The sequence below is a fragment of the Phalacrocorax aristotelis genome, chromosome 12 (genome assembly GCF_949628215.1).
Source record: "Phalacrocorax aristotelis chromosome 12, bGulAri2.1, whole genome shotgun sequence".
Taxonomy (NCBI): domain Eukaryota; kingdom Metazoa; phylum Chordata; class Aves; order Suliformes; family Phalacrocoracidae; genus Phalacrocorax; species Phalacrocorax aristotelis.
In genome coordinates this window covers 15,761,438-15,786,673 of record NC_134287.1, presented here as the reverse complement: position 1 = coordinate 15,786,673, position 25,236 = coordinate 15,761,438, and the positions used below count along the sequence as shown (strand labels likewise).

General features: G+C 37.2%; 1 protein-coding gene across 1 annotated transcript in view; it reads left to right on the top strand.

Annotated features, from left to right (window-relative positions):
- Positions 1-25,236, top strand: part of PDZD8 (PDZ domain containing 8) — a 64,784-nt gene that overhangs the window by 31,517 nt on the left and 8,031 nt on the right. The gene's annotated exons all lie outside the window — the stretch shown is intronic.

Here is a 25,236-nt window from a genome sequence, read left to right as displayed (position 1 = left end):
TTGAAAATGTCACTTTTTATGAAAATTCATGATCTAAAATTCGATAATATTTGTGAATACAATGGGGAATAGTTCTGAGATTTGTGCCTTACATAATATTCTGTAATCCGTCTTTCAAATAAACTTGAAGGCCATCAGGATTTTTTTCTGTCTCATTTTAAATACTTAAGCTTTTTGACTTGGGGCTTCAGAAAGCTTTTCTGTGATTTAATGAGAGACTGTCTGTGAAAATGCACTGTAGTTCTCTGCTGCTCAGACACTATTGAATGTGAACATTAAAAAAACAAACAGCTGCTTTTTTAGTGCATGTATATTCAGGTAGTTGTTTAGAACCAGATGACATCACTCTAGTCACAGCCTGACCTGACACTTCTTGCCTGCTTGTAAACCATTCAGAAGCATCATGTCCTTGGGCATGCATAGGCTCATCTGGGGCAGGTAGAAAGCAGCGCTCACCATACTTTACTGCATTTGGTAGCAGATGATACTAAATGCATCATGTGTGTCCAAGTCTGTAACTCCCCTTACATGCGCCTTTTTTCTCCTTATGTCCACACCTGAAGTCGTGATCCTGCCAAGCCTCTCTGGAGTGCTGCAGAGACTGCTTGCAGTGAATCTGACTTCCTGAGTTTAAAATTCAAAATACCAGATGAAAAGGTTAACAAATAAAATAACTTGAGTATGAAGAATCTGTAATGAACAGGGCTTAATGTTCTGTGTGTGTGTCTGCGCTTCCCTGTGCACAACTCTTACTTAAGAGCTGCCAGCAGAACTCATCATGGTACTCAGATTTGGGAAGAGAAGTTCTTCTGCAGCCAGATACTTGTCTCATACACTGACATAAGTCTGCTTTGAAACCACTTAATTCCAGTCTAAATCTCTGTTAGAATTTGTAACCGAGTTGTATTGCAGCTGCTATTGGGGGAACTGTCTGTTCAGCTGGGGTTTTCCAAGTGGATATTTTGCAGGGTGTTGTACTCTCTGAAAGCATAGTACTGACCTCTTTCTGATTCATCAGAGTCATGAAAGAGGCACGAGCCTTTTTGGTGGCTGTGTTAGGTCTTACCAAGCTGAATTCACCTCTCCATATGACTGTTATAGGACAGAAAGTATATAAAACTTCAAGCTTGATCAGGGATTAATTGTGTTCTTTTCATGCTTTTTACAGAGCTGATAAACAACATTCATTTTTGTTGTGTATGGTTGTTCCTTTTTCCTTACTCATATAATAAAGAATCTGTACTACAGGGTGGTTGAGTTACCTTTTAGTTGCTTGTCTTCCATATCCTCCTGATAGTACCCAGTTTGAATAGCAATTGTAAGCTTTTGTCGTCATACTTTTTCACTTAGAACTTAATATTTAAAATATGAAACTATTAAGTAAACACTAAATATATTTTCTTTAAAAATGCTTGTAAAAGTCAGGACAGGCCCACTGTATTAGTGTATTGCTAGATGTGGTGCTGATGACTTTTTTTGTGTTCTTGTCATCTGTTCTGCTACGTGTCTGAATACTGGATGCAGGAAAGAGTTTTAAGTAGGTTTTACAGCAGCTGTTTCTCATTTGCAAGGAAACTGATTTACAGTGATAGCTGATCTTGCTAAATAAATAGGTGGTTGATACATGAAAGCTAACTTTGTTTGTATAAAGAGTATGGCCTATTGTAAGGGAGATAACAGTGTTTTATTGACCAGAGTAAACAAAGTGGTTTCTGGGTAATTCAGTATATTTCTGGAATGACTTGCTAAACTATTTTGTTACATCCTATTGCAAAGGTGACTGGCCACATGAGCCAGCAGCTAGGGTTGGTGACTGCTGCATGTGGCTGGAGTAGAAGGGGAGGGACTTAAACACCAATATTTAAAACCACCTTTGGAAAAATAATCTGTTGTCATTCTCATTGGTTTGTTTTTTGTTTTTCTCTTCAATCTTCTAGTTTACTTTTAAAATATATTTTCTCAGAGCACCTTTATAAAAGCTGATCTCTTCTTAACATACTAGGTTTCTGCTTTTCAGATTGAGAGATTGGGATCTGCTCCTACTAAAGAGGTAATAATTGGATTGAAGCTAATTTACCCATTGGTATGGATTTTAGTGATGTAATATTTCCCTACCAAATCAGGACCTGACCAAGTAAACTGCTGGGCATGTTGAAAACTGTTGCCTTCAGTCGGTGAATGGTTGTCTCCCAAAAAACCAAATAAGAAGGGAGCCTGGTTTTGAATGTTTAATTACTGAACAAAAATGTGTTTTCTGGGTTGTAACAACACAGAGAAAACCTGGAGGGGGGCGATGGGGGATAGAAAGGATCTCAAAGAGGGCCTGTGGCTGTGAGTAAAACAGTTGTTGAGAAATAGTGAGGTACTTGCACTTGGTGCTCATATGCTTTCCTAAAACCAGGTAACTTCTAAAGTCTGTGTGAGACATGTAGGGGTTTGACACATGATGAAGTTGTAGGTGTGTTTGTTTCTGCAAGTTGCTCAGCGGTAACTTGTCTGTGAGTTACTCCCACAGGTAGTTCATCATCTGGAAGTTAATCTTACAATTAAGGAAGAGAAAATTACATTGTTGTTTCTGCAGATTGTCAAAGGGTACACAGGTGCTCATAGTTATCACAGAACAGCTAATGTTTTACTTCTGACCTGTTAGTGCCTTCAGAATCTGTTATCACCCTTGGTTCCAAGTATAAACAATTTACCTGTTTATAGACTTTAAAGGGCAGTAATAACTACTGAGAAGACTCCTGAATACCACTTTACTTAGTTGCTTTGTTCACAGTTTCCAAAGTTTGAACAATTAAAGCTATCGAGTAGCTTATTACTCGAAGTTTATAAAGAGCCTGCTGTTAGATTTTGCATTTAATTTTGGCCTTACTCTTTATGGGTTGTCTGACACCTTCCTGTGCTCTTCTGGAGCATGTCAAATGCTGCTACTGGGTTTTATCTACCCTTATTCTCTATGCTGTTTATTGCTGCTGTGAGCTGTGCTAGAGAAGGAGCTGGGAGAGTCTGTGTGCAAATGAATGTCCAGGAGGAATTACCTTAATTTTAGTAGGCTTTTGTCCAAATTCGTTATGTTGTACATTTGTTATTGTTTTGTGGCTTTCTGTGTTTTGATCTTTTGTTGTTGTTACCCAAATTGGCAGGTTGAGTTTGGAGACCTGACAGAGTCTTTAACTCCTGCAAAATCCCTAAAAATGATGGCTAAATTTGGCAGACCTTTTATTGACATAAAGTAAACCTGTTACGTGCTGGCCTCCTGTAAAGTTTCTACTTCTCATTTTATAGTCTGAAAAAGGCATAACTAGACTGGGAGTAATACCAGCTCTTTAGCAACTAATTTTGGTACAATGAAAGAATAACAGTAAGACATAATGGCATATGTTTGGCTGCCAAACTGTGCCATCTGAAACTGAGATGTTTTAGGTGATGCAAACTGTAGTACAGGGAGCAGATGGAGACAGGAGAGAGGTAGATGGATTCGTGCTTGCTACCTGGTGTTTGTCACCAGGCGAGCAGGTTCTTCAGCACTAGCAATAGGCTTTAGAGGGATGTATGAAATGAAGGGGTCCCGAACAGTTGGTTATTAGAAGTTGCTGTGTAACTGAAAATGTAATTTTGTTGGTAGATCATTTGTCACTTCTGTAACAGAAGTTTGCTTGGCTATTGTAGTTGCTAACCTTTAATGCCCATAGATGCATCTAAGTATCCAGAACAACTGCTTGCTTTTAGTTAATGGACACAGAGAGCTGATTGGATTTTGTGGCATTCATGTTTCCATCTTTTCTTTTCCCTAATTCCCTACTTGGAATGCACGCTGTATGTCAATGGGGAAAAGTACCCCGTTACTCTGCAAGTCTTTAGGGATCCTGAAGAGGGTCAAGAGCAGCATGGGCAGCCAAAAGGAATGCACTGTGAAAGGTGGGGCCTATCATAGTTTGGACAAGCAGGTATTTTACTTGTTAGCTGATATATGTAGGGCGTCTGTTCCATGTGTCCTGAGCTTCTGGTCAGCAAGGGGGTCTCACTTGTGGGCATGTGGTGTAAGACTGTATTCTTTTTACACATCTGCTTTGGCCTGCAACATGTTGTTCACTAACAAGTGTGATTTACACTTGCATAACTGCGGCTGTTTACATTGATTTTTTTTTAATAATCAGAATTTTGAGTCTCTCTTCTGGTTCTTCATATGATTCAGGCTTCTAACAGGTGTGTAGGGCCATCATTAGGTGCTCCTGTCTGGATTTCATCAGTTACCCTTCTGTTTTGATGGGTTTTTAGAAGAGATGGTATTCAACCCTTCTTGAATGTTAAAGTTAATTAAATAAGCATGCCGGTCCCTTGCAATTTAGTGAGAAGTGGATGAAAGTAATATATTTTTCTCCCAGTTCCACTTGATTTATACAGTTGCTCTGCCTGTCTATCTGTTTGAAAGCAACTTTGGTTAACTATCTAAAATATTACTAGGTACAAATTCAGTTACACTGGGAAGAGGGGTATAAATCTCACAGAATAAAATTTTTCCTGAAAACAAAGAGCTAGAGATGGAAAGATATGAAAATAACATCTCTGAGGCAAATATTGGCAGATTTGTGGTACTGAGGTGGTGTGGGAAGCTGGTAGGTCCTCCGCACATATGTAGTTTGGTGTGAGCCATGGCTTGTCTTCTCATAGAGTGGGTGAAGGGGCAAATGGCATTGGATTCCTTAGTTTAGCTTTTCACAAAATGGCTTGTATATAAACCTTCAGATTAGTAGGGAAATGTCAGGTACTTGAATCTGATTCTCATTGCTAATTTAGCTGGTGTAAATAGAGAAATTATGTTAGCTTAAACAAAAAGCACCATTAGGCTAAATATCAGGAGACATTTGGAATGAAGATCTTTTTTAAAGGATCCTTAATAATATATAGTATGATGATGGTTATTATTGATGACTTAACTAGTAAACTCATTCTTTAAAGTAGATATTTGATGTCCTTCAATGGGAAAGAAATTAGTTTTCCATGCACCACAAATAGTTGATATCTAGTGGTGCAAGTGTCAAAATACAGGCATATAAAACCTGAGTGACTGCAAAGAAAGCCTTTCATTTTGTGGGAAGAATTCCATATTCTGAGTACAATCCCACATAATGTTGTTATTTTTATGAAGTCAAATGAGTTATATAATTCAGATTCTTGGACTCAATGTAGTGTTGTTACATGTGTCATGTCTTACCCTCCTAGAATGCTGTAATTATTTAACTGAACATTATCTCAAAATGACTGTTCATTTTTTTCTTCCTTTTTGCCTCTTCAGTCACAAGCTGAAGCAGAAATTAGATATTTGTCTCTTAGTGTTACAAGAGACACTTATAGGTCTGTCAGGGTGGAGCTCAACATCGGGAGGCAACAGTGAATGTGAATGGTGTTTGGAATACTTGTATGTTGTCATTATAATTTTTCACTAGTTACTGTGGCTATCCTATGTCTGCAGAACAGGAGTGAAATCTTGCTTTGTGGGCAGAAGTGTGTGTTATGATAATTATTAGTGCAGGATAAGTGATTCCACTTGCTTTTTCTTAAGGGTGACCAGATGTTTTAAAAAATACTTTCAGTAATTAAAAAACATATAAGCAAAAATTTTGCAATGCAAGTGCAGTGCATGTTCTCCAAATGCTCTCTAATGATGGCAAATAGAAACGAGAAAGTAATACGAGTGGGCAGCACAGCCATTGCCCTGGAAAAGCCTTGAGGATCAAAAATGGAATTGCCAATACCCGTCATGTAAATGAAATGACTAAAAGGTCATTCCAGTGTATTAAGGTTAGATATAGCAGACTGACGTTCTGCAAAGAACACCTCCATATTGGAAATAATCGGTAGTGAATCATCGTTATAAAATGGAGCATTTCCCTTAATGCAGTCTGTTAAAAGGCTGCCTCCATTACAGTTTTGGCAAGATAAATAGAATCTTTGAACCATGAATGTCTTTACAAATATTTTAACCAAAAGTCAGTATCTTCAGATCTTTACTGATGTCATCTGTTTCCATTTTTAGGTGCTTAGCTTGGAACAAGTATCATGTCTGCACACCCTTAGATCCATTTGATGTTAATAGAAGCTATATATTTTCCCTAGTTGATAGAAGAAAACAAAACAAGCCGTAGAAATCTGAGGCCAGATATGCAGAAAGGGTTTTTAATCATAAAAACAGCCATAAAGTTTTTCACATCTAAACAAATATACATAGTGTGTGTATATATGTTGTGCATATATGTAAGTACATGCACTTAATATGTATAGATTTGTGTATATATATAAAAAACCAAATCAGTAGTTCTTCAGTTAAATTTAAATAGAATTCTCATGGCTAACAAATTGATCATGCATTTTTAAAAATGTGGGTACTTGTAAATACAGTAAATAACCCCTCAGAAATTGGGCTTATCTGAAGTTCACCAGTGCTTACAGCTCCAATGATACACAAGAGTCAAGAAATATGAAGATGTTTATCAGAGCAATTGCAGAGATCTGCTTCTAGGTTCACACACCTGTAGGAACATAGTAAGAATAGACTGTACAGCAGCTTGTACACTACAAATGCAGTCACTTCAGGTAACAATGAACTACATGTGAAGTGAGGGTGGGATTACGGTGTTCATAACTTCATAACACATAAACACGTGGTCCATCACCACTGTAATCTCTCCCATTTTCAATCCAGTGATTTTTCACTGGTCTCAGATCACAGAATCACAGAACAGTGGGGGTTGGAAGGGACCTCTGGAGATCATCTCATCCAACCCCCTGCTTGAGCAGGCACCCCCAGAGCAGGGGGCACAGGAATGTGTCCAGGCAGGGTGTGAATGTCTCCACAAAAGGGACCCCACAGCCTCTCTGGGCAGCCTGTGCCCCTGCTCTGGCACCCGCACATGAAAGCTTTTTCTCATGTTTAGCTGGAACTTCCTGTGTTCCAACTTGTGCCCATTGCCCCTTGTCCTGTCCTTGGGCACCACTGGAAAGAGCCTGGTCCCATCCTCTTGACACCTGCCCTTCAGATATTTATAAGCATTTGATAAGATCCCCCCTCAGTCTTCTCCAGGCTGAACAAAGCCAGGTCTCTCAGCCTTTCCTCATGAGAGAGATGTTCCGTCATCTTGGTAACTCTGTGCTAGACTTGCTCCAGCAGTTCCCTTTGCTTCTTAAACCGGGTGGCCCAGAACTGCACACAGTGCTCCATATATATATTTATATACATGCACATTTGTAATAGAGACAAAAATACACAGTCTTTATGATTTTAGTGAACTAGTTAAGTCTGTGACAAGTAACTTGCTGAAATTGTAAGTTGCTGTTCAGTCACATGGCGTTTCTGCAAAAGGTAGAATCAAAATCGATTTGAGCTGTATAGCGTGCTCTTAGAGGATATGAAAAACGCTGTGTGACAAAGCTGTTGATGGATGTTGTACATACTCATGTATAACGTGCTTTTACTCATAGTTTTTGGATCTAAGACCTATGTATCGACTGTAGATAGTTGTCCTCTGTGGACATATGTAAATATAAATGAATGAAAGACAATTTGGAAAATGGATGTGCATCTCACAAACTATATTGACAGCAGGCTGCTTAGGCTGCCCCTACAATAGCAGGTGGTACAGCCTGGGGACTGAGGATACAACTTCCACACCATACATGTTGTAGAGGTTTTACTGGGGTCTGCTTCTGGTCTGTCCTCCTGGACTGGCCATGGGTTAGTGGTAGGAGCACATTGTCGGGTGTGACTTCCTCTGGAGGGAATGCACTTTGTTCCCGTAGCTCTTGGTAATGCAAATCAAAGCACAGCAGGTGGAGACCATGGGAAGTTCTGCCTCAAGAGCACATGCCTGATCTGAACTGAAAAGCAAATGTAGTAGTCATGTTCTTTGAGCAACTGTTACATCACAAATTCCATCTTTGGTGTTGGCTGGTTTGCTACTCCTTCCTCTTTTGTCTCTTGAATGAGCTAAAAAAACCTACAGAATTTACTTCATCACTGCCTTGCATGTGGCACAGAAATCTATCTGTAAAAGGTCATCAAGCTTTTATTTTTTTCTGTTCACGGGAGGCATAGTAAAGAAGTAACCAAGGGGCCATTGAAGCCTGGGTTAAACTTCACCTCCTGTGGGGTGGCAGGGGGGTAGGTTGCTTGTCGATGGATTTAGATTATACAGTGAGGCTGATGCAGAAGTCATTTTATGTAAAGGGCTAGAGATGTGGAAAGAGCATTTCACAGCTCACATAGGAGAAAAAAGTTTGGGGGCTTTAGCTGCCTGTATGATAAGTATTTGGAAGGGGGGAACTGTGGGCAAGACAGGATGGATCCAATATATATGACTTGAATCCCATAAAATAGCTCAAAACGGAAAAGAAACAGGTAGTGATGGTGTGCAGGTGAATATATTATTCTGTCTAGGTAGCTTGACTTGTGATACCTAAAACAGAGCAGCTGCATTTGCATTGGTAGTCATTTGTTATGTCTTTGAACTGTTGCTTTACTTTGGAGGGCTGAAGTCCGGTGCTGAGTATTGATGAGATGAGAGTTTTGAGGGTGCTCTTGGAGTTTTCTTAGTTGTGCTGTCCTGCTGAAGTACAGGGAAGTGAGGGAGGGGTAGGGGTGAGTTTGTTGATTGGTAGGGTTGGTTTTGTTGTTTCAAGACTAACACGAATGTGCCTGAATCGCAGGGATGCTGTTTTGACCTGAAGAAGGCTCCCCACTTAAGTGGAGTAAGATGTGTAACACTGCATTCCATGTTCAACATGGGAGCTTAGGGAGGCTGTGGTGAGAGCCTTGCTAGTTACACAGCCATGTCAGCAAGGAAGAGTAAGGTGCTTGGGGGTAAAAGAGTTCAGCTAGCTGGAACCTCCTTGAAAGCTTCCAGTAAGGAAAATACCCTAGGTGCTAGGAAGTGTATTACTTAACCAAACCAGTTCTCTAAGTGGCATTTAGAGATGTAATATCTGTTAATAATTAAAGGAGAAAGCAGGCACAGTAGTAAGGGAGAGCAAATAATGACTACTAGCTTGGTGCAGGAGACCAGGTGTGATGATGAATAACTGCATCAATTCAGCTGCATAAACAGAGAGCAGAGGATGTATGACAAGAACAATACTACCAACAAAGTCATAGAAGTAGTAAGGCCATGGGAGTAGAGTAGCTGTAAATATTTGGCTAGTGTGGAATCTTTAAAGTGCCTGATTAATGTATGTTATCTATAGGTTATAGTACAACCACATTTCCTGGGAGTTTCTATCAGAAACACTAAACAGCTGGCTTCAGCAGAAAAACTGGCTTGATTTCAAGCATTTCTTTACATACACACACACATATATATCTAATTCCAAATAAGATCTAAATGATATCTGGACAAGGTATCTCTTTGGTTATTAGACTGGAGTCAGAGTAATTTAGAATGGAAGAGACCTCTGGAAGTAATCTGGTCCCAGCTCCACCCAGGTCAGGGCTCAGCAGGCTCAGACTGCTCAGGACCCTGTTCAGAGGGGCCCTGGCAGTCAGGCAGTGCTAGTTGTTAAAAAAGTCTGTCTTCAAATTTTATTTTCTTCCTCACTAAATAGTATGTGATAGATTATACTGTTACATGGGGGGGGGGGGGAGGGGGAGACACCAGAGCTATCTGAACTCATTTTGACTAGTTAAAATAATTCCTAAAAAGTGATTTAGTCTAAATACCGGTCTAGGACTATTTCTATAGGGGTGGCTTCAGATGGAGTAACTTTTCTTTGTGTTACAGGCAGTCCAGGCAGGAGGTAGTTTTAGCCTAAAAATTGTAACAAAATTGCATCAAGGCTATGCCTGAGCTTTCAGTCCTGCTGGAGAGAGAAAGTAGTAAATATGTAATATTTTTGTTCTGTTTATCAAACTTTTGCAGTCTGGCTACAATGGGTGTTTAGCCAAAGCATGGGAACCTCTATGGTGGATTTTTACTCCTTGCAAACAATATTTGAGCAAAGAATTCTCTTTGGGTTTTGTTTTTTGTTTGTTTGGGTTTTTTTGCCAGGTTTGATAAAGATTTCTATTTCCACTACAGTTCTTGAAGCTTTAGCTGTTGGAATAGAATCCGAAATAACTTATATTCTAAAAATATGTTTGTAATAACTAGGAACAAACTTTTGGCTGCTGTTGTAAGCAAAGGCATTCAGATTCCTGCCAACTGATGTGTAGAAGTGCATTAGGAACCACAGTCTTGGTTAGATATGATTGAGGTAACCAAGAATTGTAATTAATTCCTAAGCTTTAAAAAGAGCTGCTAGGAGGAAATAATTTTATGAAAGGTCATTAAAGCAATATTCTCGCATATCTAATAATTAGAATGAAAGTAAATGAGATTTACCAGAAAGTAAAGAATCTGATTGTAGCTAAGAACACACAATTTTCTTTTACAGAGATTAGTTTCGTTTCTAGATTTGTTTTGACAGCTGGAAGTAGAAACCTATAAAGGCATTGGAAATGGGTCCTGGACAGAATATACTCTTCTTGCATGTTCAAAAAACTAATTCAGTGGAGCAAAGAGATTTTTTTGATATTGCCAAACCCCCAACCCACTGTATAACTCTTCAAATGCTGAAATAAATATTTTAAAGCTACAGCAGAAGAGAAGCAAGGAATGTTGCTGTGCCTGGAAGAACAGTTTAGGGAAAGATGCTGTGGATCTTGACTGGTTGTATCCTGGGTCTCCTTTTCAGCAAAGCAGTAGTAGAACAGGAGAGGTGCAAGCAAATTGCTTCCTCTTACTGCTTTTCTGTCTATATCAGAAAATAAATCTTTGACATTGAAACTTGGCACTCTTATTTTATCTTTGTGTTTTATTGAGGAGTAACTTTACCAACTTCTGAAAGGAATTATTATTCTTCACACTTTTGAAAGCTAGATTTTTTTTCTTGAAATGTGCTTCCTGGTGGCTGGCATCTAGCTGTCCTACAGATGACTAGGTAAGCTTCAAGTGTTATGTATTGTTAAATGAGAAGTGCGGGATTATAAATTCTATTGTCAGTAGAATAGATTAATTTTATATTTTTTAAAAAGTGGAATTCCTACTGAGGCAACAGAATAAACCCAGAATAGGAAAGCAATGGTTAACCTACCTTTACTGAAGAGAGATTTCTGCAAATAGATCAGGAACTTCAAGTGTATAGTCATCCTTTTATCTGTCTATAGGTATCATATACTTCTACATATCATTTATTAAAGAAAGAATAGCAGTTGAGAAGGCTGAATGAGCAGGCAGCTAGTAACTGAGAGAGTATGGCTGATACGTAAAACTTGAATGAGTGCATCATACATGCAGACGTGCTTTTTTGAGTATCTGTCTATCACTTGTCTATCACTCCCCCATATCTTTAGTTCCATTCTCTGAGTACTGCTGCCATTTATCTTGAATACTGGGTGTAATGTGACTGTTGGCTGGGGCTCTTATCTAGTGTAAGGATTAGATATGTCTCCCTTTTTATGTCCCTAAGAGTATCTCTATACCTGTATAATGTGTGGGGTTTTTTAGTTAACACATCTTTTGTTCTCATGAGCTATGATGGGAGTTAAATGACTGTATAACAAATTGGGGGCAAGTTAATGATTAAATTTGTAATTTTGTATCCTGAAGGTTTGATAAGATATTTAATCTTTTCTACTTTTTTACATATGGTTTTTCTGTAGAGCTCTAATCTCTTAAACCTGTAGGTTTTCAAATCAAATATTTTAAAAAGTGTCAATTTAAAAGAGAAACCTCAGACTTCGAATTCTTAGTATTGAATGTGCCATTTATGAAAAGTAACTTTTTTGGGGCTGCTCCAACAGCTTTACAGTGATGGTCAAGAAAGTATAATGCCATGGCCTGATGTCAAGTATTCAAATTATATCACACAATGTTTTCATCAACATCTTGGATGCAGTTTTCGGTTGTTTTTGGTTTGCTAAAGCTCATTCAAGTTAAGTAAACTGAATTATTCATACCTAAGTCAAGAAATCAAAGAAGCAAATAACTCATGGTTTCAGAACCAATGCAGATTCCATCCCTGTAGAAAGATAAATATTTACCACCTCAAGAGTAAACAAGATCTACTTAAGAACAGCCTCTGTCATGCATGTCTTCTCACCCACACACCTTGTTCATATGATTTTTTAAAAATGTATTTATTTCTCAGACATTCTACTGTATTGACTAATTTGTTGTTGGGTTTGGTTTTTTTTTTCAATTAAATGAGGGGCGAGTTGTAAATTCTTTGGTTAAGGTAATTGGTCGGGGTCCCAAGCAAGCCCTGTTTCTGATGGCAGAGAAGCTGGGAAAGGAAAACAGAAAGACGTTGTGTTATGAAATAAGCTGGGTGTTTTTCTTCTATATTTCACTAGCTATCAATGAGATCTGTTGCTAATTTAAAAGTAAGAGAGCATAAAACCAGAGTATATGAAGTTATAGCAAGTGCTGAAGTAAAAGAAGTTTTTAGGCTTGACATAATTTCCTATTCATTCTTTCACTTGTGATAGGGAAATGAATTGGTATATATTACTTCCCTAAGCTGCAAAATACTTAAAAAAAAAAAAAGAAGTCAAAATTAATCAACTTTTACTTTTCTGGGGTAGTATCCTGTTCCTTTTGTAACTTATTTGTTTCTCTGATTCCTAGTAAGCTGTCTCTGGAAGAGTGTTTTTCTTTTAGCACTTTTACATGCTTCAGCGTTAGTGGTTTGGGGTCTAAAATAGGTTTCTGGAGAGCTCGTAGTTCTGCTACCTCCAGAAATAATGGAGGGATTTCTGCCAGAATTGTGACTAAGCCTTGTGATAATGCACAATCCCAGTCTCAAATGTTTAACAGAAATCTTTGTGGCATAGCTAAGTCGTTTTTGTTTGGTTTGGTTTTTGGACATCCGTTGTAATAAAGCTTTTTCATAGCCTAGAAATGGAGGATATTCAGCACCCTAAGTAGCTATGCCAATTTGGTTTTCTTGTCACTCAGATATCTAACTATAGGGGAAAAAAAATCCGACTTTTTGTTAGCTAATGGTATGATCACATTGTTTACATGGAGAGAAAGCTGCAACATAAAGGTCCTTTCCAAGCCAAACCGTTCTATGATTCTATGAAAAATTCAGACCTTCAGATCTTCATGAAGCATTTATAGACCCTAGATTGCAAAGTTGATAGTGTGTTGATTCCAATTTACAGCTAATGTCCAGTTTCTAAATCATTCTTTGGATATATTGGAAGTGATCTTTATGTGTGTTTGGGGGGGGGAAGTATTTTTCAAGTGCAAAGCAAATGCAGCTAGGTATTGATTTCTTTTGCAAAGTGAATCGTCAGTATTTGACTCTGGTGTAAAGATCTTTTTCAGTTTAATAGTTGTGGCAATTTTTATAAGTGATGAATGGTAACCGTATGAAAATCTGGCTTCTAGGTGTGCTGTTGTCTTGGAGCTACTAATTAGATGTGACACTGAGCTGCTGCTTCTCTGCCTGGCAGTGACTTGTGCCCTATAACCATAAACAAATTGATTTGATGTGATGTGTTCAGCAAAATTGCTAGAAATACATGTATGGTTGTGGAAATCTTGACTGGTTATATAGTTGTATGTTTATACTGTGGTGTTTTGTCCAGAACTTAATTAAAAACAAAGTATGGTTTGGCTGCCTTTCTATGCAGAGAAAGATTATGATATACAGAAATTTGGCCTTCTTACAGTAATTATTCAGAATAAGCTAGATACAAATCCCTATCTTTGGGCTTGGCAATGTAGAATTTCAGAAGAAAACTGATCTGGTTTTACCATGCAAAGGGTGGGGTTGCGGGGTTGTCCGTAACAGGAACTTAATTTTGATACAGATAGATCTTCTATTTAATCTCTGAAGAGCCGTTGTAATGACAAATCATTTTACTACATCTGCTTTAGTTCCTTTGGGTTTAGCTATTTCTGTGGGAATGTAGGACTCTGAAAAATGATCAAGCCTTGCAGGATGTTATTCAGGCTTGTGCTTTTCTTTAATAGCCATCTAGCCATTAATGTTAATGAGAAATGTTAACAGTTGTCAAGAAGATAGTATGCTCAGGCGGTGCAGAAATAACAAGCTCTTATGGTATTTCAAATTGTATAATTACATTGGTTCTAGGTACTTGTGAGCTCCCCGTTGCTTAAACAACGTTCTTGATAAGAGTGTAATTTGTATTACTGAAAATGGTAATGGTTTGTTTGTAAGAGTATAGTCTTTTACATATTTTTTGCTCACTTTTGTGAAAGAAACTGTTTAAATATATCACATCCTTAAGTCAAATGACACTGCTTGATTTCCTCCACCCTGGTACAAAGCTTAATCTGATAATCCTGTTAGTCGAGGGTAGTGTAAGGGGTCAGCAGGCTGCAGGGCTGGGGGAGAGCGGGGAAGAAGTGTTGTGCCTGCTGTTTTGGCCTCCCCAGCACTGCCGGTGCTCATGGCCCTGCCACTGCCTCTGGCAGCGCCGAGCTCTTCCTCAGAGCAGTGACTGCTCCTGTCTCAAATCCCACTGTTTTGCTGAAGATTCCCAGTCAGGGAGAATTTATAAAGCTCCTGCTCATTTCAGAAGATGCCCTGTACTCCAGATGTACCTCTGCAATTAGCATTGCTGTTGGTTTAAAGGAAACACTTTGCTCCAGAATAAAACCAGCCTATAAGTAATGCACTTATTCTTTCCATCAACACTTTTCCTTCAGAAAATAACTTTTAAGCCTTCAAAATGTAACTTTCAAGCCCATTAGAAAGTAGTATTTTATAATTTATTTCCATGGAAACTGGTATCTGTGGTGCATGTTACTATAACTATAGTGGGTAATAACTTCTCATATTTTTAGTTTTGATGGCAATATCCATGTCAGTAATCAGGTGGTTAATGATGCTGGGTGCAATAGTCAGAACTGTCAAGCAGTTTCTCTGTGTGGAGAGGAAAACTCTTCACCATGAGTAGTATTTCCTTTATAAAGAACTTCTAACTGATAGCCTAATTAATTTTAATTTATTATATGAGGATTAATACTAACTGGTTCATCACTATTAGTTGCATACTTCCAATATAAATACAAGTAATTACTAGCTGTTTTAGGTTTGCTTTTAATGTACACACTTGAATCTTTTTGTTTTATTTGCTTCCATCTCAGAGATGAACAAAACCCTGGGTTGACCTCCCTTATGTGTGCATATTCACAGTGCATAAACTATGCTCTCATTAATCTCCTTTATCTGTAATTTGCATTGCAGTGATTCATAACAAATTTATACAAAGAAAACCATTAAGTAAACTTTTTATTTAAACCTTTTATTGTTTTGGTGTCATACAGGGTATTATTAATGCACTCTCTCTGTTCTTTTTAATAACCAGTTTAAGTAACCTTATTTCAGTATTTGCTACCTGAGTGTTTTACAAAATGTATGATGACCAAGTCATGCTTAAGCAATGTTGGAGGAAGCCTTTTTATCAGAGATGTAAATAGTGATATAAGATTGGGGGGGAGGGGATTCAATCTTTTCAATTTGTTCAGGGCTGAAGGAAATAATCACAACTGGTTTTAATAAAGACTAAAAGGATGTCAGTGAGTAAGAGCACTTAAAGAAGAGCTACACTGGTGTTTGTACAACATTGCTCTCCAAAGAAGAGCTCCACATAAAACTGGATTTCTGCATTTTACCTGCTTCTGACACTTTGAAGTTAAATACAGGTTTTCTGCTGCCTTGTTTGGCTTTAACTCCTCCATTAACTCCTGTAATTGCTGCTTAGTAAGAATGCCTCAGCAACTCATGTAAAATTGCTGAACAGCTTACTTTTTGCATGTCACATAACCTATTTCACCTCACAATTGGAAGGTACACTTTTTTTAGTAGTAGCGTAGTCCAAGAGTACTTGCAGTGCTAGAAGTACTGAGGAAAATAAGATGTAGCTGCTTATTTTGTTCAGTAACTACCCTGTTCTGGATTTTGCTGATGTCAAATGTTTTTAGTGCTCATCAGGCAGACATGCAGATGTTGACTTTGCTACCATGAATTGTCACACTTATTTCAGACAAATAGCGTGTGATGGTGAAGATAGACATGTGCGTACCATTTGCAGTATTGTGGCCTTAATGAATTACTACTTCAAATATGATTTTGGTCCAATATGTAATTCACTTCAGAATGAAATTAACATCATATTTTATAACTTTTTTGTTTTGTTTTTGTAAGAGATCATGTAGAACAGAAAATAATGAGGCTCACTAGCTTGCTGTATAAGACTATTAAAAAAATATCAAGAAATTTATGAATAAATATGCTTTTCCCTAAAAGAAAAAAAACCCCAACCAAACAAAAAAACCCAAACATGAAAACTGCAGCCTTCATCTGAGATAATTGTGTCTCCCCATGCACAGACCACAATTCATGTAGCTGGAAAAATTAACAGCAAAAGGTCTCACAACCCACTTCTATTTTTTTACTGTTTTATTGTCATTGAAAATCTGTTGTTCCTAATATTCCATAAGAAGCAAAGCTGGTGACTATTCCAGACCTTGCTAAGAAAGCAGAGGTAGTGAGTCCATTGCTTTATAAGCCTGATTTCCCTTTCTGGAACACCTGCACAGAGTTTTTAATTAATAATAATTTGATTGCTTAAATAGAAAGTATGTGCCACAATTTTTTTTTATTTTATTAATTGGTATGACTAAAATGTGATGTACCCATTCATGGGAAATTCTGTCCCTTAAAAACTGTTTCCAGTATAGCCTGGAGAAAATTCTGTTATGCTTAAAGATGCTTGAAATGGGCAAGAGGAGATTAAAAACAGTGGAGGATAATAATAAAAAAACCCACCTTAGACACTCTCAAAGCAACTGAAGGTAGGTCCACACTGCAGTACAGCACTATAATACTGATACACCTGAAATAACTCAGCAGTACCAACTTATCTGTACTAAGGTTTAGTCCTGTCTCAGCATCAAACTCCTCAGGATGGGCAAGTTCATCTTGTGCTGACTACTTTGACATCAGACTACAGACTAACAGGTTTTAAGTCAGTGTATACATTTCTGTGTTTTAGTCACAGGAGAGCATAAGAACTGATTACTTACTGGCCATTTCCAGATGCCGGTAAGTGTAACAAGTCTTTTGAAGGCAAAGGTGTTTCATGTGTATATTTGGGGGCATTTTGGGTTGGCTTTGTTTTTTATTGCTCTTTGTGAAGGGGAGAAGAAATGGGAAAGTGGTGTGTAGGTCATGTGAATCGTCTGCTGAGTGGGAGAACAATAACCACAATTTAAAAAAAACAAACAAACCCAACTCTCTTTCTGGAGCAGTTTTTCACAACTTAAAAAAGGTCTTAAAGGTCCGATGCTAGTAGGACTCCAGTGTGTCTTAACTTCTCTCTGAATGCTTCATTTTCTAGTAGTTGAACTTAAACTGCACCTTTTGAAATGGTTATGTAATTCCTCTGCTTTAATCGGCGGTTGGAGCTCCCTTTGAGAAGTTGTGGCAGTCACACTAAACTTGCAGAGACACTCGTGATGGTGGATGAACACCTCAGTCAATCCATTGTGTTAGAACTGGGTATTTTATAAAATTCCTTTCAAGGAAACATGAAGAGTCCACAAGCTAATTACTTTAGTATCCTTTCAGTGACACTGGAAAGGGCACAAAGGTGTAGCCAGTCCCATAAAGCTATGTGCAGTATGAATGGTCAGTAGTGCCATCCATACCTGATTTGCCAGTTAGCAATTGGTGTCACAGTTGGTTATGTGTACTCCAATCTGCAAGCGTTTTCAGCTGATATGATATAGAATGCAGATATGTCTATGAAAATGCAGTAATTGCAAAACTGACAATATTGAATAAAACTAAACAAGCTGAAGAACATTTTTCTGATACTGCAAATATTTATACTAGAAAAACTGTGTGGATAATCATTCTCAAGATGATTTTGAGTGTTGGCCGATTCCTTTGTTTTACTGATGAAGACTACTTTCAAGATAGAATGCTTAATTCAGAGTTTGGTCTGAAAGGTGATCAATATAAAAGGTTGACTTTTTAGCAGATGACAGATAAGGCAAATGAACGGCTGCTGAGAACAGCTATGTGAGTACAGAAACACCTCTCTAGAGTCATGGGTTTTCAGAGCAGAATAAGAGCTGCAATAGAGGAAAGCAGAACACCAGGTAAAGCAAAAAGCAAGTAGTTAAAATTGTCTGAAATTTGAAAGATCAGCCTGATCCAGAAACTACTGCAAAAACGATGGTGAACATCCGGTAGAGGCAAGGGATGGTTTAACTGTCAAGCGAAGTAGTATAGGACAGATTAAGAAAATGTGGTTATGCACCTAAATAAATTCCATAATATCCCTGTGGGGACAGATTTGTGATAAAACTTTTATATTTCTTTGTTCACTGTATCTCAGTCTTGTTTGCCGTGAAGTTTTATTTTTATTGGTGGTATCTACTTACGGTGAAAGCACATTCTGTAGTTATTAGCTTTTTCCAAAATAATTTTGGTTCTGCGTTTTAAGTGTTTAATGGTTTTATGGAACTTCTTCCAAGCAAAATGGGCAGAAGAATATCTTTTGGCAGTTGCTCAGTTGTGTACTGTGAAATGAATTGCACAAGAACAAGAATTTGGTTCTTCAGGATTGCTGTTCGACAAATTAATTTTTTTCGTAAGCAGCAGATATTTTCCTTTTAATTTCTTACGGGAAGTTTTATTCATACATATATTTTAAAATGTTTAAATATATTTATAAATTGTTTTGAAAAAACAAACACCCCCCTCACCCCCCATTTTAGTATATCTAGAACAAATACATGTTAATTGAACCTATTTGTCTAATATGTGTTGGCAAGATATTAAAAATGGGGGGAGGGGGAATTAACATGTTTGAAATTAACTGAATCGATGTAAACTTGGAAATAGGGGAAAAATACATCAACGTTTCCAACCAAGTTAGATATTAAAGGTGTATGTTTCTTTGGTATGGAGGAAGCACCACATAGCAAGAAAGAATATGCCAGTTACTGTCGTAGAAGTATTGTCACTGTTCCAAAATCTGTATAAATTTTAGACTTTAAGATTTAGCTTCAGTTATGGAAACAATAACTCAATTTTATTCAGGCAATCTTAGGAAACTTTCATGAACAATTTCAAAAAATTAATCTGCAAATCAGTGAACTAAATTTCCAAGTCTGTAAATGTGTTTCCTAGTATATTTTGGTTTCTTAGAATACAGTATTGCTTCTAGCTGATATATATTGATGTTTTCAGTATATAATCTTTTGCATTAGATTACCTTCAACCTTTTTCTTAAGAGGTTTGCAGTTAATGCCTATTTCTAGTGGAGAGGAAAATAAATATACAAGACTCAATTTTCTATGTAGTGTTAATTACATAGGTTATTTCCTTTCTTTTTGTTTGCTACATTGTATAGTCTAGTTATTCTATAAATACTAATGTAGCTTATGATTTAAAAAAACAACCTTCTGTCAGCATGTTTTTGCATGTCTGAACCTGCTAAAGGAAATATAAAGATTAAGGAGATGGAGGTACATGTCCAGTTTTAGGTAGCCAGTTCCTGTGTTTGCCTTTTTGGGTCTGCATCTGGTTTTGCAGTAAATTTGAATGCATACTAACCAGGGAGTCGCTTGGGAATCCCAGCCTGACACGTTTATGAACTGAATTTTTAATGGATTTCTGTGCAGTTCTGTGCACCTACATACATATAGGACATAATAGTGAACAGTTTAGAATTGCTAATCAGTAGATACTATATTGGCTACTGAACTGTTGAAGCATACCAAGAACAAGGCTAGCTCTCAAATGCTCAGAAAACTTTCTCCTCTTTCTGTTGTTGGGGGTTTTCTCTATGCCTGGGAAATTAAAGTGTTTTTTATAACTGATTCTTTAGTCAATGTCTACATCAGAGACTTCCTATGCAAGGTTGTTTTTGTGACAGTTTCCCCAGGACATATCGGGTTATCCTGCCACGTGGACAGGAGGGCTGGAGAATAGGTTGGAAAAGGTTTCTGCTACTCTGGCCCAGTAGTTTCGGTCTTCGGGGCTGTGTCACAAAGAGAAGAAAAACATCTGCTCCTTCCCTGAAGCACAGATGGAAATTCTCTCAGAACATTAAAAAAAAACTTCCTTTTTCTCCTTGAGTTTGGTGTTGATAAGGAGCGTATCATGAGATCGGTGATACCTGTATCCCTTCACTGTCTCCTCTAGCCTGTATAAATACTCCAGCAATCTGTGCAGGTCATATAATGACTGAATTCAATAATAGGGTTGAAAAAAGCAATAATGTTAAGGTCTGTATTTTAAAGATATATGCCAAAAACCTTTTCCTAATAATACATATATAACTCTTCAGAATAGAAGGAACTGCTTCCTAGTTTTGTAGGAATGTTGGGGTTTTTTTACATGAAATATTCCTTCCTCTATTCCAGCATGTACGGTTGTCTAGGAGAATGTAATACTTTATAGGCATATTCATAGACATTATCCCTTTTTTTCCCCAAAAACATTAGGCCATACCTTGCAAGAACACCTCAGATCCACTGTACCATCTCTGATGGCCTGGAAAACATTAAGGTTGTTATCTACAGTACAACACTGACATGGTGTCAGTGTGTGATACATAGTGTGTTTTACTCCCTACCAGCGGCATATGAAATATTTGTAAAAATATTACTATTTAGTTGATGTCATAAAGTCCATGAAATAAGGTTTCTTGTATGTGCTTTTCTTAGCATGTATTCAGAAGAATGTTACATGCTTACTGAATTCTGATAAAGCTTTATTATGTTAATGTTTACAAATAATTAAGCAAATATGGAATATTAGTTACAGAGTAAAGTTAAGCTTTAAAAAAAACCCTTTTTAGTTTCTGAAAACAAGTAATTTGGTTTAAAAGCAAAAGTCTTATGCTCTAATTGTCATGCTGTGGCTTAATTTTGTGACTTTTCGTTTTTGTATGCATCTAGTAGTTTTTCAAATTTAGCTGAATGATGTTACACTGCTAGTAAGAGGTTGTCATACATACTTTTCCAGATGATGTAATCTCAAAATTTATTGATGGACATTATTATATCTTGTCTTAGAAATCCTGAATGGCAGTGCTATATCTAAAGGTAACTCACACTGTAGTTATGAGACTACAGTATTACTGGTGACATTCTTACATCTCTATTCAAAAATATCCTAACTTTGTAGGTACAGGTTTAGAGGCAAATAGTAAATGAGATGGCATCACATTTGTCTGTTGCCTTTAAGTGGGATGCTTATTTATCATCCCTTTGCATTTGCAGTTCTTTCAGACAGATGATTTAATGAAGCATTTGAAGATTAAAACTGTATCCTGTATTGACACGTAAATATTTTGCCATTTAAATGGTATTAGCAAGTATAAACTTCTGAATGATCACTGTGTAGCTGGAGTTCAGTATCAGTATGTCAAAGGTTGGAAAAATTGATTTTTTTTTTCCTTTTCCCTCTGACATCCAACATCTGCTACGCTTTCAGAATAACAAGGCTGAGGTAAGGAAGAGGCTATGAGACACAACATTTTTCTGCTGCATTGTATTTCCAGAGCATACTTTCAATATTGAACTGAAAGTAGTAGTACAGTTACGCTCTGCAGTGGCTCATACACTGATGCATATAAATGAACTAAAGCCTGAACTGTGAAATCAATGCTTATAGACTTTGTCTTGTAAAAGTCAGGCATTCACAGCCCCACATCAAAATGTTTTATTAATTTTAAAGTGAATGGACATCTTGTGTCCTCTTCTTGCTTTTATTCTCCTGAATAAAAAAACACTAAGGAAATTACTTATTTTCATTTTTTCCCCAAGGTAGTCATTCCTGTTCTGTTCCATCTTAATCTCAACAGTATTTCATAAATAGTCTGGGGGTTGCTTACCTTTTTTGAAAAAGGTACATTTTCTAAGTTCTGTGACACAGTTTAACTCTTTCAAAATACATTACTCTGAAGGTATGCCTGTCACTGACAAGCAGGTAGTATTATCTGCTTTGTCTTGCTCCTTATTTAATAACCACTAAGGTTTGCAGGAACTAGTAAAACAGAGCTATTAGTTAGATCAAATTAAAATAAACTTGCTTTAATAGGGTATAGGTGAAAGGGAAATTTTAACCAACTAGCTAGTCACAGCTGTTAATTTTTCTCACTTGTATCAAGCTTCCTTGATGATAAATGTCCTTTCATTATGAGCTATTTTCTTTGAACCTGTTTGTCATTTAGCTGATTTTTGTCTTTATGATATTTCACATCCCGGTAGATCTTGGCCTCTTCATGTTTATTATCAAGTTTTAATTTAAGGGAGAGGCAGAAAGGCATAAACAAAGGTGCCTGCTTTTGTGAGTGTACTTGTTGGGGTGAGGGGAGTCTGAGAGCCCGAAACAGCTAGCATGAGATACTGGTTGTATTATCATTTCATGAAACTTGGAGTTACCAGAAAGAAAAATGAAGGAAACTATTCATCTGGTTTGGGTTGATAAATAAAACCAGTTTACTTTCTGAGAAAGCTTGTGACTGTGCCAAAGTTAATAAAAAAGTTGAGATTAACTTTGCTTGTTACGTTCAAAGGCACTCTCCTTCCAAAAACAGCTTTCCATCAGATACTGCTAGAATATTGGAAGTCTCCTCGCCATGAGTGAGTCATACAGGCTGTAATCTGTGGTCGGTGTCCCTGCATGGGAGCCAAATGTTCGGAGACACCTAAGTGTCTTTCGTCGCAACTGTCCCTTGTTTCTTTTATATGGTCTCGCCCTGGGGGAGGACGGAAGGGTGAAATGCTAGGAATCACCTCAGAGGTTTCTAGTCATTTACAGTAGAGAATATTTTCATTGTTAGTCATCCACTATTGAGATCTGCTCAAAGCAGTCCTTGGATTCAGAGGAAGCTCCAGAGGATGAGGGTCTGTACTGACAAACAGTAAGAAAGCTTTTGGTAACTTTTTTTTCCCTTTTTACTATCTAATGATGCCCTTTCCCCATATCTGCTCATCACGCAGTTTGTTGTAATTGCAAGTACTAACAGTGGTTAGAGGTCATTGCTGCCTTTCTTCAGAAGGCTAGATGTTGCAGTACCAGCTCTTGTTTTCCTTCTGATGTTCTCTTTCAAATAAGGCTCGTTGCTTTCCAAAGAACGTGTCTTTAGAAATCTTATCACTTCTTTGTGCCACTCTAAATGGATGAGAAAATATCCAACTGTAAAATAAAATAGATTTGCATGAGGTAACTCCTGTAAAGTGTTAGGATGGCCAGCTTCCTTCAGTAGTTGGCTATTTTTCTGGTCTGCTCAAACACTGTTTGCACAAGAGTTCTCATGTTGCAAGCAAACTTACAGTAACATTTCTGCAGTGATGCAAAACTAACAGGCTGTCTGTCTTGAATGAGCCATGACTTTAAAACATCTGTCTTGTTAATTAACTCTGGTTCCAGGCATTAAGATCCAGAACTAATGTAAGATTTCAGAAGAAACTATGTATCATCAAAGTAGATGTATCACTAAAGGACTGTAATTAAATGGCCGGAATAACTTAGTGTTAAGAGGCAAATCACCCGGTTTTGTTTTTTTCTTTTTTCCTCCACCATTCTAAGCATCCATTTCTTTCCTGAAATTCTCACTAAAAAGCTTTATACTTCAGTGGACTAACAAAAACTAGTCCTTAGTAATATTAATGTTTGTCAGCATTCCTTAAGTGGGAGTTTACTTTCTGATCTTCATTATGATAGTTTCGTTACCTATTCAAACACAAGGGTTTGGAAATCTTTTTCCAACTTCAATCATTCAGAGCAAGGCTTTCAAAGGAACCATCAAAGAACAATTGCGAATTGAGTACTTAGACTCTGTGGCAAATCTCAGCAATAATGGTGGTCTTGTTTGATAATATGCAGAGCTACATAGCATAGGGGAGTGATTTTCTGGAAGGAGTTTTTGTTGCAGGCTTGTACACTGCCACAGCAAAATCATGTCATTTGTGGGTTTTGGCAGTTAATAGTCATAGTGTTGTTTGAAATTAAAAAAAAAAAAAGTTTTAATTTGAAATTGAAATGTAGTAATTTAGTGTTGTTTCCATACAGTATGTGCAACATTTATCAACTGCTAACTTAAAGACCTAAAGCTGTATAAATATAAACAAAGGACTAAAGCAAAAGAGAAATTATTTTCTTAAGTTTCACTTCCACAATTACTTCTAATATTCTTTCTTTGTTTCTTAACACTTAAAAGTTAATTAAATTTTTAAAAATTAAATAGTATATCAGTTTCTTTGGTGCAAATGGGAATGGCCTTAATTAAAACAAACAAAAAAACACAACAGAACACCCCCAACCCTAAAAATCCTACCACAGTTGTTTCTGTAGGCAACTATTTACTTGTTTGCATTATAGAAGCACCTTGAATCTTGGAACTGCAATTAAGCTTATATTTGATATTGTTATTCTTGCATACATCACTGGGTATTCACGACAGACATTAACAAAGTTTGAGAGGAAATGTTCTCTGCATTTCCCACAGTCACTTAAAGACTATTAGAGATAAAGCTTAGAAAGTTAATGCAAGTCTGCTTCTTTAAGCTCGATGCTGTTCTTAAGCAAAGTGTTGTGTTAAGTGGTGTAGCATTTTTATTTCTATAAAGAACTGAACAACAATTAACAAAAACCCAAGATGTGGTGTTATTAAGATTATAGGAAAGGAGTGAAAGCCGTGCAGCCAAGGGGAGAGTCACGTACTGAAGTAATCCATTTCATCTGTGGAAAGCCATTGCACAAAACTAAGCAAACAAATGCATCCTCAGAAGAGGAGGATCAACTCCAGACAGTTCAAATATCGACAATTGAATAGCAACAAAGTAAATGCAGAAGGATGGAAGGAGAAGACTGTCTACCTAAACTCAGTAAACTGAAACCAAATAGAAAATTTCCTATGGAGGTTTTCTACAAACAGTGTCTGTCTCTCAGTTCTTGGGAATCAAAAGCAAATTAAATTTCTGTCCTTGGAGCTGAAACAGACTGAGTTCCTCTTTCAAATAGACAGAATGTACTTTTTTGGAATGATAGCAGACAGTCATTTGAAACAGTCCAGAAGGAAGGTGCTTTAGGAAAAAAATTTTATATTTTTAAATTCATTGAGGACAGACTTTATTAAGAAAAAAGTTGCCAAAGATCTTGGACACTGAGGTGTGCAAACAATTGACCACTGCCTAAAGA